The sequence below is a fragment of the Lycorma delicatula genome, chromosome 1 (assembly GCF_047948215.1).
Source record: "Lycorma delicatula isolate Av1 chromosome 1, ASM4794821v1, whole genome shotgun sequence".
Classification (NCBI taxonomy): domain Eukaryota; kingdom Metazoa; phylum Arthropoda; class Insecta; order Hemiptera; family Fulgoridae; genus Lycorma; species Lycorma delicatula.
The window spans coordinates 186,708,263-186,727,753 of NC_134455.1; the positions used below are offsets into that span (position 1 = coordinate 186,708,263).

The 19,491-nt window shown below is 27.3% G+C and overlaps 1 protein-coding gene across 2 annotated transcripts in view; it reads left to right on the forward strand.

Moving 5' to 3' along the window:
• Window positions 1-19,491, forward strand: part of wapl (cohesin release factor wings apart-like) — a 111,266-nt gene that overhangs the window by 3,581 nt on the left and 88,194 nt on the right. Inside the window, exon 2 of one of the 2 annotated variants that reach the window (XM_075368312.1) lies at window positions 16,236-16,370. The exons of the other annotated variant lie outside the window; for it this stretch is intronic. The gene's annotated coding sequence lies outside the window, so the exon portion shown is untranslated. The remainder of the gene's footprint in view (window positions 1-16,235; window positions 16,371-19,491) is intronic. 2 annotated transcript variants of the gene reach the window in all.

The following is a 19,491-nucleotide window of genomic DNA, read 5'->3' on the forward strand; positions in this document are numbered from 1 at the left end:
AGAATTTCCTTTTAGTAAAAATGAAGATTCCAGAACACTCGGTTATTTTTTAAAATTATGTAGTTTTGATAAAATCTGTGATTATACCTACCACCTAGCCATATAGCCATAACCTTTCCTTTATTTTTAATTGAAAATGAGGGTTTACTTTTTAATTATTAACAACAAATCTGTTAATTAATTAAATCTGTTAACTAATTTTAGCTTATTACTTATATACTGATTACTTTTTTCATAATGATTCATTATTGTTTCATTTATTACTTAGTTAATAGCAATAGTGTTTATCAGTATTAATAACATCTTTGAAACTATAATTGAGAATTTATATCTCAGCTGGTAATATTTGACTGGTTTGGTCTATTCTCCAATTCTTTTCTATTTGACCCTTATGATCTCAATAGTCCTATACGAGATGAAATATCTATTTTATACATTTTAACTTGATGTTAATTTTTTACACATTTTGGTTTTACAAAGAAATTTTGACTGTTAAATATTAGAAGATGATTTTCCTTCTAATAACCAAAATTTTATTGCTTAGAATATAATTCAAAAATATGCATCTGGAATCAGAATCCTTATTACAATATATTTTATTTATTGGTTATGAAAGAAATTTAGTTGTAATTTTGGAGATGACCATTACTAAACTTGAAATAATGTATATCACTGTAATTTAACTTAGGCAATTTTAATGGTCTTAGAGTTTATCAAGATAGAAATCTTTATTTACTTTTTAATTAAAAATTTAAATTATATTGTCATTTCACAGGTTATAATTTTTTTGCTATATATGATTAGTAGTGAGTAAAATTATTAAAATTTACCATTTCCCAATTTTTAAATTATATGGAAATAATACTTATAAAAACCTTTTGAAGCTAATTACAATCATTTCAATGGAACATCTGCTAACACTGGTCCTAACTTAAAAAAGTTATGAAATCTCTTAAATATAGTCAATACAGTGATTGCCTCATACGTCTAAAAGTTGCTGATATCTAGTTCTTCTTGATTTGAAGCCTCTTAACAGCTGTGTCCCTTTTTCATGTAATGAGTATAACTGTACCAGTCATGGACTGCTAGGTCAGGACATGTTAATGGAACCCAATAATAAAGTGTTGGCCAGGGAAAATTTTAAGAAATTGTTAATATAAAAATTATACTGATTTGGTAAAGCCTCAAACTATCAACCTCTGGACTTCAATGCAAACTCTTAACCATCTGTGTCCCTTTGACATACTTTTTGATCTTTGTTGTGTCTTTCATGTAGTTTATTGTTTATATCAAGTTTAATTGTAAATTTCTTATCATTTCACATATGTTGTTGTTGGGTTTTGGGTTGGGTGTAAAATTTGAATGTTTATGGTTAACATTATTTTTATGTTTCTTTATTGCATGAAATACAATAAATGAGAATAGTTAATTGTGATTTTTACATATTGGTTATATGTGATTGTTTTTGTTGAGGATTTGTGTCCATTCTGCCCACTTTTATATTTTAATATAATCACTGCAGTCAGTTACATGCTCCAGTGCTTTATTTGCCAGTTTATGTTTTGTTAATTGCTACATTAATTTGTATTTATAAGCAAAACTTTAAAAAGAGTAGATTGGGAAAATTATTTTCATGGAATTTGAAATTGTCGTTTATAATGTAAAATAACATTAAAACTTACTTATTATTAATAATGTTTAACTTATATATATTTCTTCATGTTGTTCGTTGAGTCTAGTAATAATTATATTCCAAATTTTATTTTATTTAGGTCTTGCAAGTAAGTTTTTAGTTCTATATTTATTAGTTGCATGACATATGCAATATAGTCCACTAGTTCAGTCCTGGCAAGGTTTTGATACTGATTCTGCTCCTCTTTATTCTTTAAAGTTCTGAGATCAAGTCATGATCGGTAGTTGTATTTTTCACCTGATTTAAAATTCACTTGTTACCACCATCAGTTACTGTAATTAAGTTGATGTATGTAGTTTTAAGTTAATTAAACTTTACTATTTTTATTTTAAATTTAAGTTAATAAATTAAATGTTTTGCTCTTAGTATAGATTTGATACTAAATTAAGAAAGATTATACAGAGTTGTTCACAACTTAATCACATATTGAACCAGATTTTCAAAACAATATAAAACTAAGATTTCTGAGTTTTAACAAAGAGTTAGTAGTAAAAAGTAGTAACCTACATCACTAACACTTTCAGATATTATTTTTTACAGTCTTCAGTGGTATTGCTGTTCCATTTCACTATGATTAGAAAATGGTGCTGAATTAGTAATTTATTTCTCAGTTGGTGGCAACTTTGGCTATGTGCGCACAGAGTGCATGTACCTGAAACTTTATTCTATTTGTACCATACAGAACACTGAATATTCTAGTTTATATAAAAAAAATGTATTATGTTGGTATTCTATTTGTGCTAGTTGTTTGTTACTTCCTTGTACAAAGTAAAGGAAGTATTGTGATAGTGAAAAATTTCAGATTTCAATGGAAATATCCATTTTGACCATCCCTGAATCCACTTTGACTAGTTTTGGTGTGATGTCTAAACACAAAAAAAAATAGAAAAATAACCATGTTATCACATAACACATTGTTATTACATATTATACGTACTGTATAAAGTAACCAAAGTTCAATCTGGCCATTTTGTATATTTATATATGTATGCAATAAATTGTTTGTTACCATATTATTTTTGATGTGCCATTAACATGCCTGTGTCGTGTGCTTTGTAATTTTTTCTCTGAATGTTTTTCTGTTTTGGGTTGTTTGTAATTGATTTACATAATTTCTAATAGTGAATCAGTGAGTTTAGAGGTAGTGTTTTGATATTTCATATTGGGATGTTTGAAGTAATAAATTTGCTAATGTTGTACAAATTTCTATTCTCTTCTCTCATTATTTATATCTTTGATTAATGTACAATTAATGTTCAATAAAGTACAATTTTTTAAATTATTATAAATTTTTCTTTAAAAAAATATTAAAAATTAATATTGAAATTTTGGATTTAGGACTGTGTAAAATTTAGTTTTGCACCTTCCCTTTTCATTGCAATTAATTGGACCAAAAGTGCCCAAAATCCAAAAACATTGGATTTTTCTTAACTGCAGTAATAAGCCCTTATTGAAAGCTTTTCAACGATATAAGTGGTACTTATTTTCATTGGTGCCAGAGTTACAGCCAAATAAAATGTTAATTAATGAAATATTTGGCTCTATATATCTCCCATTTTTTAACCTCTGATTGTAAAAAAAAAATTTGCAATAAATAACAATTCAGTATAAACAATTAAAAAAAATATCAGAAGTTATTAATGAAATATAATTTTATGTACTTTTCGTTTTAAAAAAATGTGTATATGCAATTTAATAGGCATACAAGGAAGTCATGTGATGCCCACAACATTTTTTTTTTTACAGTTTATCCATTTCTTCAGTGTCATTTCATATTGTATTCCTGTCTTTATATTTAAGAATATGAAGTCTTTGTTAAATAAAAGTAGTCTACTAACAGCCTGCTTTTTGGAAATGTATAACTTGTGTGATATTTAATTACATAGTGAATTTAATGCAATCTAATGTGAATTATTTTAAGCTTATGAGAGCAGGCCTTAAAAGATCTTTGTCCATTAATTTATGTAAAATTGAGTAAAAAATTTTTATAAACAATATTATTCAGTTATTGAATTGTTGGATTAAAAAAAAATTCAGAACCTCATATTTTTTGAAATTTTGAATATTTTAATTTGAAGTTGGTGCAGTGTTATAAAATACTGTAGAATGAATTTTATTCATTCATTTTTGCCAAATCAGAAAATGTTGATTTTTCTCGTTTATTCATTGGTGGATTAAATGCTATTAATTATAAACTTATTGGTTTGATGCATATATGTATAAATGCATATTGTGTACAAGCACAAGCATATTGAACTCTCCTGTCTCCTTTACAGTAATTTGGGTAATGTATGACTGTTGCAGACCTATTTTCTTCAAAATTTAATAGTTTATGTAAAGTTGGAAGTTATTATTAATATATGCATTAAAAAATGATTACATATAAGTGTTTTATTTTTATATTAGTCTTATTATGATCTTTATAGGCTTTATAAAATTATCTGGATTACCTGGTCTCATCTTGCCGAATAGAAGAATAATCATGTTATCACATAACACATTGTTATTACATATTATACGTACTGTATAAATTAACCAAAGTTCAATCTGGCCGTTGTGTATATTTATATATGTATGCAATAAATTGTTTGTTACCTTATTATTTTTGATGTGCCATTAACATGCCTGTGTCGTGTGCTTTGTAATTTTTTCTCTGAATGTTTTTTTTGTTTTGGTTGTTTGTAATTGATTTATATAATTTCTAATAGTGAATCAGTGAGTTTAGAGGTAGTGTTTTGATACTTCATATTGGGATGTTTGAAGTAATAAATTTGCTAATGTTGTACAAATTTCTATTCTCTTCTTTGATTAATGTATTTTAAAGTAAAATTTTTTTTTAACTTATTCAAAATTTTTCTTTAAAAAAAATATTAAAAATTAAATAAACAACATCACTTTGGATTCAGAATTTTATGAACAAGGATGTTACCAGAGTTTCTTCCCTCTTAAAAAGGAAATAAATTGTAATTTATAGTTACAGTGAATTTAATTTATTAATACTTATAAGAGGGAAAGTTAATATTAATGCATAAATTGTTAAAGAGAACTCTTAAGACAATTTCTATTTTCTGATAAAAGTAGAATGAAAATAAATGTGTTGTTTTATAATTATTAACAAATGGTATTTTTTTTCTTGGTATAGTAAGTTCATATAGATAATTGATAATTATTGTCAGCAGCTATGTAGTATTTAATTCATATACAAGTGTTCAGAATCATATAACAGTATAAGCAAACAAAAAAGCGTACATTGTACAGATGTTCTGCGAGTGAGATTTAGGTTTACACATTTGAAGTAATGTATAATTTTTGTTTATTATGGTTAGCAAAAAATAAATTAAATGTTTAACTAAATCTTTAGAGCAAATTAAAAAGCATATGGTATAAAGTTTTAGATTTTTATCAGAATGTTATTGATCTATCTTTTCTGTAGCATTCTAAGTTTTTAACTTTTTTTTCCAATAGAGAGACAAACTGCCAAGTTTCACAACAACCTTCGCACCAACTTTCAAAATGCAACTACTTCTAATTCTAATTTTGTAAAATTAACCGTTGTTTATTTCTAGAATTTTTGAAGCATATCCATGGATATTGTGGCATATTCATTGTTACTTTTAGACTTGATTAAAACACACTTTAATCAGTATATGCATGGTAGGTTCAAAAAGTTCTAAAAATTGCATGATGCCATTTAAAACAGCAACTGTAGTTAGGAAATGTTTGGTTTTTGTCGTGGCAACACTCATGGCATCACAATGTAGAAGTGCCACATGCTTCTTATTTCATATTCTACAATACTCAAGCTGTTTCTTTTGTATCATATATGATTCAGCAAAAAATATAAACAGTTGAATTGGGTGCAAACATACCATTTTACGATTTGCTTAAAAAACACCATCAGGGATATTAACACTGTTTGAAGAAGTATACAGAGAATCGGTAATGAAGAAAACAGCTGTATAAAATTGGCATAAACATTTTAGCGATAGTCATGTTAGTTTTGAAGATGGCATTTGCAGTGGGCACCCATCACCTTAACATTGAAGAAAATATAAAGTTTGTTGAAAATTTTGTTTGAAGTAATGAAAGAAAAAATGAAGGAAACGGTGTCAATAGCATGGAAATCAGTCAGAAATTTCCACAGTATTCTCCCTAATGATCAGAGTATGTATCATATTTGTCAACACGTTTTTCCAAAAAATGTGAATGCCAGTCATCAAAGTGAAGATCAACATTATCTCCACAGTCTTAGAAATTCATTTTTATGGGAGCAAAGGAAAAGTTACGTCAATAATATTTGCTTTCTTATTCTCACTATGAATTCATTCTTGATGTATAGATAGTGAACAAGGTAATATACATCAATATCCTTTGTCGAGTATGGAAAGCAGTAAGAAGGAAGCATCCTGGAAAATGGAAAATAAAGAATTGGATTCTTTCGCATGACAATGCACACCAGTACAGATCCATGTTTGTCAGAAGTACTTGATACAACATAATGTAATAACCCTTTATCATCCACCACATTTTCTGAAGGGGAAAATTTACAAGAATGCTAACGACATGATAAATGGGATAAGTCAGCTCAGGATGATAGCTCAAAATGATTCCAGGACTGTTGTTAGTTCCAACAAGTTTATAGACATTGGCAAAAGTGTGTATCTGGAAAGGGAACTGTGTGCTCTAAAAATTTTTTATGAGGGTGCTTTTTTAATAAAGGAACTATATCCAGAATCTTTTTGAGACCTTATGAATTTATCTATTTGATCTGAAAATTTGAATGAAATTGTGTTTGATGATTAATCTTAATATCATGTACGTTTTCTGGGTTTATAACATGAATTGTATGTTCTTACTTTATATTCCTAAAATGTTTGATGAATTATTATTAAAAATTCACATTTGTTTATGTAGCACAAATTTAGTAAAAATGTGATAGTAATAATTCATATTCCTCAGAATAAGCGAAGATGATCATGACTTGAAATATGAATTTGATATTATTTCCAAATCCATTTTAGTTTATTTATGGGACAACAATAATAATTTACATGCATTATAATAACACAGTAATTAACTAATAAACTTAGTGAACAAAGTAATTTCATCAGGAAATAAAAAAATTGCATAAACGAGCAAGGGGCATCGGTGCACTAAAATGACACCACAGAACTACCTCATATTATAATTTATATTTTAGATAACAGTGAAAGTATGCTTTATAAATTATTTTTTCTTACTTTTTTGTATTTCTTACTTAAAACTTTTCAATTTCATAAAAGAAATTTTTTTTAACTTTCTGAATTTTCACTGGCATATTATTAGGTTTATTTAGACATTAATTAAGAATTCAAGAAATTAATTTTAAAATGGTATACAATTCTTATTTATTTTTCAGTCTCAAAAAAAAGCAAAACTAGGCAAAAATACTATTCTGAGCAGTAAATAGGCTTGCCACTACTTACTGTTGCTTTTAGGGTTAAAATATTGCTTATATTCTACACATGTGTATATATATATGTGTGTGTGTGTGTGTGATGATATATATATATGATATATAATATAAAGAAATATTTTTTCAGATAAGTTAATTCTTTCAGGCAGTATGAATCATAACCAGCAAGAGTACCATATTGCATTATTAGTTTTGTATGTTCAAATAAACTAAACTGTATTTGAATATACTAATGGGTTTCCCAAATATAATGTTTTTTTTTTTTTTTTTTTTTTTTTAAATTAAGCTTACTATATACTTCCTTCTCCCTCATTATAAAATTAAAACCTATTTAACACTTTGGTGTTATTTTTGTAATCTGTCTGTAATTATTTTGTTATGTACAATCTCCAATTATAATTCTGTCAAGATATATACCCTCTTGTTATTTTAGCACTCAAGGAATGTCAAAGCTGTGGAATTTCTTTGATTTTGTGCATGTCAGTCAGTTGTTTTAATACTTTCCTGTCTCACAATCATACAATATCATTCTCAAAGATTTATGGATATTAATTTTAAAATTCAGAAATTATATTACTTAAGTTAGTAATGTATTATTTTTTAAATTTTTTATTCAAGATTATAAATGAATTGAGTCACTCCCCCCTCCCTCCCCTATTCGGCATATATGTGCACCTCTTGTAGTTTCTGGTGCTGATTTCAACAAATTGCCTCATATTATGAACTTGGTAAATATGGTTTAACTGTTGATGGAGATTAACACTGTATCCTTCAGCATATAATAAACAACTTGTGCCATGAAGATCATAGTTGGCAGGAATAACAACAGATTCCATGTTTTATTGACTTTTTCTCTACCAGTACTTAGCAAAATTAATGAGATTGTAGATTACATATTGCAAATGGCTTCTGTGTGTGTTGTGACAACCAGTTTATTTTTATCAGGCAATTTAAGATCAATTTTGGATCATTTAATTACTTTTTAATAGTTTTTATGTTAAGTAGTTAATAGCTTCATAGGCAAAGCTTTAACATGGTTTCTTTATTATGATTTTTTTTTTTTTTTTTTATTTTAGTCTAAGATCAGTATTTTTACTTATTAGTGTTGGTTGCTTTTAGAAAAATATTCACTTTTGTTTTGTATAGTTTGCATGTAATATGTTTTTTTTATATTTAATTATTATGCAGACTTAATATTATTAGGTAGTTAATATATTCAGTAAATAAAGATACTAATTATTCATAATTGTGATTATGAATATATCAAAGGTTAAATATTACGTTATGATTTTAACCGCGTAAAAACTAATTTATTTTCCTTGTATTTCACGGTATGCTTTGCTTAATGAGAAACACTTACATCAATAATTATTAACCAAGAAACAGTGTATGTTGATTTCCACAGGAAATCAGTTATATATTATTTCTGTTTAGTATTGCTAAGAAAAAAGTATTTTGACATAAAAATATTTAAATATAAAATAAACATTTTCCTCTCATGAAACGTTATATTTAATTAGAAAATTAAAAAATTTATTTTACAAAGAAAATAATTTTTTTTTTAAATTCTCTAATTGCTATTATCTTAAGTTATTCTGTGGGAATTGGCAAATTTTTATGGTCACTTTAGTTTGTTGTTAATATTGTGAACCTCGTTTACTGAATAAAAATTCTTTCTTTATCTACATTAAAAAAACTTCATTGTAACTTATATTCGTGGGGGTGGCCATGCAATTTTCTTACCCTTCAAATCAAACTGTTTGGAAAATGAACATATAACATGCAATGATATAATTACTGTATTCAGGTTGATTACCATCTTAAAGAAAAAAATATTAATCCATTTTTTGTCTTTTATATCATCTAATTGGTGGAATGACAAGGAGTTCTAACATATCACAGTAATTATAATCATTAATTCTTTTCTTAGTAAAGATAAACACCCCAAATCGCAGTCATTTATCAAACCACTCCAAGCATTATTAATTCTTGTTCGGTTTTTCTGATTTTATGACGTTGTTTTGATCCCAGAATTTGACAATATATTGTATTAACTGAGTAATTAGTTCAGAAAAATTTGTCAGTAAAATTACATTTTTCTAGAATTTTTTTTTATCTTCTATCTGGATTAGTTTGAAAACTGTTGAACTCTACTCATTTTAGTTAGTGTTCCATTTTAATTTTGTGTAATCATTGTTTTATAAAGTATGTGCAGGAATGCTTTACTTTAAACCACTATTACTGTTAATTTTGTAATTCAGACTATGAGTACAAGCTCATTTTCTAATTTATAGATTTGGCCTGGCAGATTGGCCTGGTTGACTGATTCTTGCCCAAAAAAGCTACTGAATTGATGAAAATTTGTATACAAGTACTTACAATGTAAATGCTTACTAAAAAAGGATATTTTTAAATTTCAAGTTAAATTTGAGTAATAAAGAAATTTACTATTTTTTTAAATTTCTCAGTAACAAATGAAGATATCAACTTAATTTTTTGTGTGTATAATCTTTATGTGCATATCTAAAAACTAATTTCTAGATTTTTCTAAATTCTATCTTTTATGGATGAAAAAAGTAAAAAATTTGAACAATGGTTGCAAATTTTCCCCATTTCTAACTATACTAAACAATATATTTACTAGATTGGGGCTTGCAAATATTCTTCAGATAAACATCTAAAAACTATATTCAGGTTTTTTGAAATTTGGGTTTTTAAGGGGTGCGACAGTGTATGGCGTGATGGCTGTACCAACTCAGCCACTGCTATTGTATGCGAGATGCAATTGATCTACACCTGCCTCCGATTACTTGACTAAAAAACATGAAACAAAAGTAACAAAAAATCTTTATAAAAATGAGAAACGAAGTATGGTCACTTCCTAGTGGTGTTTGTCAGGTAACACTAAGTACTGGGCAAAATACGTTTTTACATATGAAGAAATTACAGTACATGTTATTTTTTTTTTAGAAATTGAACAGGCTTTAATTTTTATTTATCATTATTATTCTCACAAGCATATGTTTAAAGAACACAGTGGGGTCCAGGAGTAGAGCCCTTTGGCTAGACAGAAAGAATGACCGTAATGAACCATGACAAGGCTAAATACCCCCTGATGGCGACAGAAAATGCAAGTAACCATATAGCGTGGGCGAAGCTGTGACAGGGACACTGGTGTATCTATAAAGCAACATGTCATGAATGATTCATAATCAGTGCTTGAAATCCAACTTTATAGGCGTGAAAAAGATAAATACATTTTGAACAATTTGAATTTTTCCCATTTTTGATCATACTAAATGAGATATACAGGAGATTTGGTCCTGCAAATACTCCAGATAAATATCTAGAAACCATTATCTCAACCAATAGAGCCACTGTTACTGTATGTGTGATGTTACTGGCTGCACCTGCTTCTGGTTACTTGGGAAAAAAACAAAATAAAAAATTGACTACAAGTAGATGCAAGTAACCATATAGTATGGTTGAAGCCACACGAGGACGCTAAAAATTTCACTGTAGATATTTATAGCTTTAGTTTTAATGAATCAAATTATATACTGTTATATTTTCTTTTGGCATTTTTATGTTGCCGTGGTATCGTTCACTCTCCTATACAATAGTTTTACTAAAGTTCACTGAAGCAAAGCATTAGAGTTAACAACTAAATTTCAAATTCTTTGAAATTTTGTATTTAATGATCCCACTGAACGAACCGAATACTTTTTTCGATTAATACTTCTGCCATTATTAAGGAAATATTTCCACTGGCCACATGTGACAGAGCCAGGACACAAGGATACATATTTTACATTGTATATAATATGACTGTGCCACTATATATGATGGTATTAATGATTTTATGAAACCTGGCAGTTTTATTTTTTATAAACATATTGTTTACTTCTGACAAACATTTATTTATTTAGAAGGCTTCAGTAGGGTAATTTCACCATGTGCTGTCTCCAGCAGCTAGGAAACAAGTTACATGGATGATACATTCTAAACTAGATGTTACATTCGTTTTGAAAATAAAATTTTGTAATTTATGATATGTTAAGGTTTTTATATGAGTTCATTTTTAAGATAAATTTGAGGTTTAGAGGCAAATATTTAAAAAAAATTTAACTAAGAGATCATAGCTTCATATTGAAATATTAATTTTAGTATAGATCTGTCAGTGTAAGAGACATATTAATTCCATGTAAATTTTGTTAACATTGATTAGCATTTTTTTCATGATCCTTGTAGAAACAAATGCAGATCAAGTCTTGAATAGAATCACAGAAATTTAGTTATCATGAAGGTTAGTTTAGTTAATCAAGAAGATTTTGGTTATTTATTTTGCTTATTCAGGTGTAAAAATGTATAATAATGTGTATTTATAAAAAAATGTAAATAAAAAAGTATTTCTGCCGAGTTGTTAAAACATTTGCGTGCAGGCCTGAAAAAAGGTTTTCTTAAATTTTGGCTACCAGATTTAGAGTATCTGCATCGTTGTTAGGGGGCCACCAGAGACATTGCTCCCACTTTTCATGGCAGTGCTGGAAGTCACAAACTAGAATCAATTTCAGTTGATCAGTACACTAACTTTCTTAATGTTTTCTTTGAAACCATTTATTTAACTATTATATGAAAAACTATTTATCTGTTTTACTTGATATAATTTATTTCATGTAAAATAAATTTTACTAACTGCCATTTAAAATACTATGTGAAGGGTATGAGAGAGGGTTCCATGATAGGGCATTATCAAAGTTTTACCACAGTTAGTATAAAAAACCTGATAAGGCAAATTTACCATGAAGTTGAATGTCTTATTTACATAAATGTATACTAAAATAGTTGTAGTAAAATTTTATTGTTTAACTGTTGTTTCAAGATAGTACTGTTTATGGTCAAAAAAACGTTTTCTTCAAAATCTTTTTATTTAAAAATAAATGTGTTAATCATAATACTTTACTTAAGAAGAAATATAATATACTATTAGTTGATAATAACTAATACTAGCTATTTAAAACTTAAAAATATGTACTATGGATTATTAAAAACAAATTTAAAAATGCCATACATTTGTAAATCTTTTTTTCAGTTTGTATATTTTATTATTAAATTATAAAAAGGATGAAATTTTATCTTACTTTACATTTATCTGATGATTACCCAGAAATACTATTATTAAAAAATTAATAATTGAAGTATAATTTAAAAGTGTAATAATCATTATCATCATTATATATAAATTAGAAGTCAGTGTGTTCATAATGACATGCACTTAAAACTGAAAAGCTGAGACGATTTGAATGATCCACACAGTACAGTCGAACCTCTATATAATGAAATCAAGAATCCTGGGAAAAATTTGTTAAATAGAGGTTTTCATTATATAGAGGTAACAAGAATTCCCAATCTAATTCTTTTTTACAAATGTTTTATACCATTTTATAATGAATTAAAATTAAGAAGTTCTTTTCCTTAATAGCGCTGGAGAAAAAAATGTAAATGTATTTTTTTATGTCATGTGTTGCATATTAATCTAATACATTATACACATTGTATAAAAAGTGTGTATCTCAGGTAAGGATTACCTCATACTTAGAATGGATGTAGGCTAAAACTCTTGTACTCAGTTGTAGGTTAATACACTGTATTTTTATTTTTAGCACTTAATTTTTTCACAACAATACCACAAAAATGAATACACTAACTTTTTTTTTAACTTGATTAAAAAACCACTAATCGTAATGAATTCTTTATTTTTTGATAGATATTGATAGGTAATGTTTATATAATTTTTAATATAATATTAATTTATTTGATAAAGTCAGTAATTTTCTGTTGTTTTCTATGTTTGAATAAGGTACTAAGTTCAAAAAACGGTTTCACATTTATTTAAATACTCAAAAATACAATCGGGTACTTCATTCTTGAGCTGTGTAGTCCAAGCCTAATTGTTTTCAATGATTGTAAAACCTCGTTGTCAGTAGGTTTTCTCTCCTTCTGCTGATCTTTGCTATTTTCATCATCTTCTACCAGTTCAGAGTACTTACTAACACCATGAAGTATGTTGTCATCGTCTGGGAAATCAGAAACTGTAACCTGTTCATCAGCAGTAATGAAATCTTCCAGGGTAATTTTGTTACTGACATTTCCAGTTGTTTAGAGGAAATTCCACTGACCTTTAACTGTACTAGTGTCATATCATCTTCTTCATTCCATTTTTTCGTGTTGGTACTGAAACCAGCTTTTCAAAAACAGTGGAATATTGTTTTATTGCTAACATTGGTCCACATCAGTAATGCACTCCAGGAAGTCAACAATATTAACAGGGGTAGTCTCATTCTCTGTGGTTACAATTTTTTTCAGGATTTTTCGGTACTGCAATTTAAGATTTTTAATTACCCTCTGATTCATTGGTTGTATAATTGACGTTAAGTTTGGTAGGAAAAATATGACTTTTACATTATTTAATACAGAATTAATGTCTTTAGGATGTGATGTACAGTTCAATAAAAAGCACAATTTTTCTTTTTTGTCTGGTAATCTTTTGATCAGCTTTTTTACCTAATCTGTAAAAATGTCAGTAGCATCCACACCTTTTTATAAAATGTGTAGTCTTCATCTAGAGATTTAACTCCTCGAAAACAACAGAGTTTTAGTTTTGCCAATTACTAACATTTTAAATCCCTAGCATGTTTGCAGTCACTAACACCGTAATTCTTTGTTTACCATCAAAGCATAGATCATTTTTAAAAGTTAACTTGTTGGGTAACCATTTGAAAAATAGACCCACCTCGTCTGAGCCAAACATATTGTTGCACATTGGCATGCCAAGTCCACCAAAATACAAAAGTTTTAAGCTTAATTAGAGTGCCCCCATGAAACCATCACCCCATTCACGACAGAAAATGGCTGTATAATCAGAAAAAACAATGTTTAACACTTGCACCTCAAATCCCCTACATTCTGTACAGCATGTATTGCAACAAATTAAATTAGCCCTTCTATCAAAAAACAAAATATATACACTGCTTTTCTCAGTTAGGTATCTGCTAAAATAAATTTAAATCTAAATAAGTAATTTATATGAAAACTTTACTTACACAATTTTTGTTAGGAGAGCAAAGTTTTTATAGTGAATGCTATCTTCATATACTGTATTTTTAATTAAAGTTCTCTGCGATTTAGTGAGTAAAAATTTACATTACTTATTTTATTTTCACATTTCATACTAAACTGCACCTCATTTCTTCAATTTGGAATTTCTCTTGAATAGTAAAACCAGAAATATTAAGTTTTTGAAAAAAATTCCTTTTGAAGTTATTTTTGTTACTTTGAACAGGAAAAGTGTTACACCTTCATGTTAGTAGATTTACTGACAGAAGGTACATTTTGATGCCAAATTTTTAAATAGTAAAACATTAATGCTTTACATAAAAAACTTTATGTAAGTTTTGTTTTCGGAAATTTTATATAGCAGTACCTTTCTCCATATAAGAAGGTTTTTAGTTATTAGTGAAATATGAGATCTGTAAATAAATAAAGTAGTGAGACTGCTTACATTGTGCACGATATGGCATTACTGCAATCTCACCCTTTAAATGAAGTGTAGTTTAACATCTTTTGGACCTTCAGTATAAGTTTCAACATACTAATGTCACCAGGTTATTTTTAGTTGGTTTTCATGTGCATGTCAAAAATCGCAGAGCACACTTTTTGAACTGCAGTGTAGAATAAAGGTTTGTATCAAACTTTGAGAAAACACTATTGGATTTTTAGAAAAATTATTTAGGTATATAGGGAGGGCATATATTATCAAGGTCACAAAAGTGAAAAAAATGGGATGGTATTTTTGGAAGTCCATAAATTCATTAATAAAGCTAAACCCTGCTCTAGAAGACCTTCAACTTTGAAAACTGATAATGCCGCACAGCAAATTCTGTGAATTAATTTTTTGGCTAAAAGGGGCATTCGTATGGTTCCTCCATCTGACCTGATATTTTTTTCTAGGTATTTTGCTTATTGATGAATGTTAGAGTTTAGATATGCGTTTAGTTATAAGAATTATTGGGCCACCTTCTTTTGAGAACAACTAGAACTTTATTAACTATTTGAGTCTGCACTTGAAGAAAAAAATCACTTCTCTTTACGGTAAAACATTTATTTTTTTTTAATTTACAACCTCAAAGTATTACTGCAGACTTTTAAAACAAATAGAATTGTGTAAATTCTTTGTTGAGTTTTCTTGAAATTTCAAAGCAGGATAGTTCTTTCCTCCATGTTGAAAGGATAATTTTTGTGATTTATTTGCTGTAGAAAAATGTCTAATAAAATAATTTAGGGGAACATAAAGCAATATTTAAAAAATATTTTTTGTTACTTTAACTGAGGGATTCCATTTTGGTAGTAAGTGTATGCTTTTTGCAGAAACATCACGTAGTCAAGTTTGTGTTTGTATTTGTATATATATATAATTTTAATTTAAAATTAAGGTAAGATATGTTTTCTCTCAATATTTTGTACTAGGTGGTTTATATTAATAGAATTAAAATATATTTTAACAGTACTGAGGAATAATATGAATCTTAAAAAAAGATTAATTTCAGTAAAATAATATATATATGTGTGTGTATAGATTGATACTGTATTCATTCAGTAATTATTTTAAAATTATGTTGTTAGAATTTATAAAGGAAACTGTATAGTATATGAGCTCTAAATAATAAAAATATTTTTTTTTAATTTAAAGCAAGTTAATTAAGTTTTTTAAGCATGGCACAATTGGTATATAATATTATTTATATATAAATAAAATGAAATTCAACCTTTCCAAAAATTCATCTGCATTCTCTTTTCTAGCACTTTCAGTCATGCTTTGTAAGTTTGTATAGATTCTCTTTCTTTTTTTGTAAATTTACTTTATTTAAAATGCAATAAAATATCTTTCTTTTTAGTTATTTATTGCCAATTATTGATGGTGAGTAGTGGTCATACTTATGCAAATATAGTAGTAGCTTTTGCATTTGGTTTAATAAATATTTAAATTAAAACCATTATTAATTTATTGTTACTTGCTGTTTTTTACAGTGCCAATTGCTTTGGTTTTGAAATATGGCAACAAAGTCTCTCTGATGCAGTATTTTCTGCAACTGATTGTATTCTTTTCTTTAATAAGTAGAATAAAGGAAGTGGAGCCTTGATAGTCTAGTTTTGTTTTTGAAGGTGAGGGTTTTTTAAAATATATATTTGATTGTTATAACTATATTTAACATTTGGTGTTCAATAGATGCTAATTGAAAAAGTACTATGTAGAATCTAAATGAACTATTTTAACATCTGTCATGTCATCACTGATTTATTACAGCTTTGTATTCTTTTCTATTCTGCAATTATCTTTTAATGTTAATGTATTGGCAGCATCAATTATGTGCTTTATGTATTCTATTAATAGTTTATCACTTACCTTTTTTATACTTTGTTTCCCAAATTTAACTATAATATGGACTTTAATTTGCTCATCACTATTTCTTTTTCTTTGTTATATTAAAATAGCTTTACTTAATCCTTGATAAAAAATCCACATGATTTTCAGTATTCTTTCTTAAACCATACATTTTGTCGTTTCCTTTTTATCACTATTGTTATATGTGTTTTCTATATCTCTACACTTTAGAGATAGAAGTACTTTTTTTTTATAGTTTTCATTTACAATTTTTTGTGGAATATTTTATAAATTTATTATAGCTGAACTATGGAATTTACTTTTAAATGTTTTATATGAACTCTTGGTTTCAAATTTAATATTATATGTAAATTTTTTTTTATAAATGGAATTAGTAATAATTGCTGAATTGTATTGCGATTTATAGATAGTTGTGGGTATAAAATTGACAAAACAATTCTTTAGAAACTTCTAATAAATGTAATATGTAACAAATTATTTAACTTAATGAAAGCATGATATATTTGATGAATCATTAGGATTGGAAACCAATTAATCATTACTCAGGATATATGTTCATAACAAGATATGTCAGTAGGCGTGGACTTTTTTTAATTCTTTTCATTTTCTAACGATACGCTACAGTTCAGCTAAATGAATGACAGGCAAAAAATGACTGCCAAATCAAATCTTTTATTTCCTGCTAACAGTTTCTTAAGTGTATTCATTTCCTACGACAAATTGTTGATGTTTAGTTACTTTGTTTATAATTACTCTCTTTTTTATTTTTTACTAAAAACACATACATAATTTAAATTATCGTCTTACCATACATTTGTCATAAATATGCCAGACTGCAAAACCATGAAACATTATGTATATATATCCAAAATACCATGATGAAAGTAACAAGGTGTAGCATTGCGCACAGTATTCGGCGTGCATGCGTATACGCTCGTCCCAAAATCTCATTTTCTACCGGGTTATTTGAACATATAAGTAAGGGATTTTGGGACAAAAGTTTTTAGTTGTACAAAAATTTTAAATATATGATAATGATTAAACGAGCTAACAATCAAATATTTATGAATGATTATTCACTTTCAATATGAATTAGTATTATTTGGTACTGATAAAGTTGTAATATTTATTAAAAATAATAAAAAAAATTTTTTTAATCCTTAATAAAAATTGAGAGTGCAACTGACACAAAATCTTCGTGCAGCGTGTGTGGCTCTATGGTAACGACTCCTTTTGCTATTCGTGGGGTTCGGTATCGAATCACCGATAATTTTTTTTTTTTTTAAACTCATAAAATATTTTTTTTACTAATATTATTTTCCATTTATTATGTGAAACTATTTAATGCTGTTAAAATGGAAAATCAACTAAATGGGAGATAGCTTATTTCAAAATTTTATAACTAAAGATCTGATATTATTTATTTTGGTCAATCTTCGGAATTGATGATTTTTTAGTTTAATTAAAAATATTATCACAAAACAATTTTTGAAAGAAATTGCTTTTAATAATCTAATTTACACGGGAAAATGAGATATTACTTATTTTTTTACGGATACCAAATTGAATATTACTTTATAATACTGAAATAAAAAGTTGTTTAGTGAAAAATAATTTTATATTCAATAAACATATTTTTCTAATGAGTCAAATGAAATGCAAGGGATTTTCTAGGTAAACCATTTTAAACCGCGTGCAATAAAGAGAACAATTGTTCTGCATTCAGGTTTGATATCTTAATCCGTTTTGTTTTACAACTCTGACTCATTTTTTTACCTGGACAAAGCAGAAAAGAATTTTCTCTCTGAAGACACAATTCTGTTTTAACTTTTACACGGATAGTTTGTCTCTGAATTTTCTCGATTTTATAACTACTCGCTTTTAAACAGTATTTTTTTTTTATACAAATTTATTCTGTACAAATGTAAATATGCAGTCGTGTTATTTCCCCAATTGTTTGAGCAGAACTGATTCGCCAGTGTAAAAGAACGTGAAATATTTTCCGTTCCCGGAGAATGAAGCATTACAAAGTGTGTGGCTACAAAATGCGGAAAATCACGTGATAATATAAAAATTGAACATGGTAAGTTCAAAAGTGTTGTAAGTTTCAAAAGAAATTATATTGTTAAGAAATAAACGAAATTAATCATTCAGATCATAATTCTCGACTCCACATACAGTCTATTAAATTTTATATTAAATAAATAAAAAAACCTACACTCCATATTTATTTGGAAGTGCGTGTACACGCACACGTGAGTACGGCACGTCGTATTTATAAATATTAGAGTAAAAATCCACATTTCGACGCCAATTTTCATATACGTCAATAAATTTTATTCTTTTATGTTTCAAAAATTTGTTTATTTTTGATAATTCTGCCTTTAATCATATTGATGTCTGTTTGTGCGCCAACCGCATAAATGAATTTAAACATCATGGCAGGAAAAGGATTTTAGGACGAGCTACTGCGCAACGCTGGTGTGCGACACCTTGTTACTTTCATCATGCAAAATACGTTGTGTATAAAAATAAGAAAAAAATTCAAATCAAGTAACAAAATATCTGAAATTACTATTGTTAAATGAGAAAAAATAATATTACAACGTATTTATTTCATTGGATTTATATCTATAATTTCTTTCTTTTTATGTAATTTAACACAAACGAAAATATCTTTATAATGCATGTGATGAAACAGTAAAAAATATTCAGATTAAATTAAAATTAGTATTATTTTGTTTCAAGTCACTACTGTTGGGCTGATCTACATTGAAAACATGTGATATTAAAGAATAATTTGTACATTAAAAAATCATGCTGTAAAATATGACACAGCCTGTGTTTAAAATGTACTACTAAGTCACTAATTGAGTTATG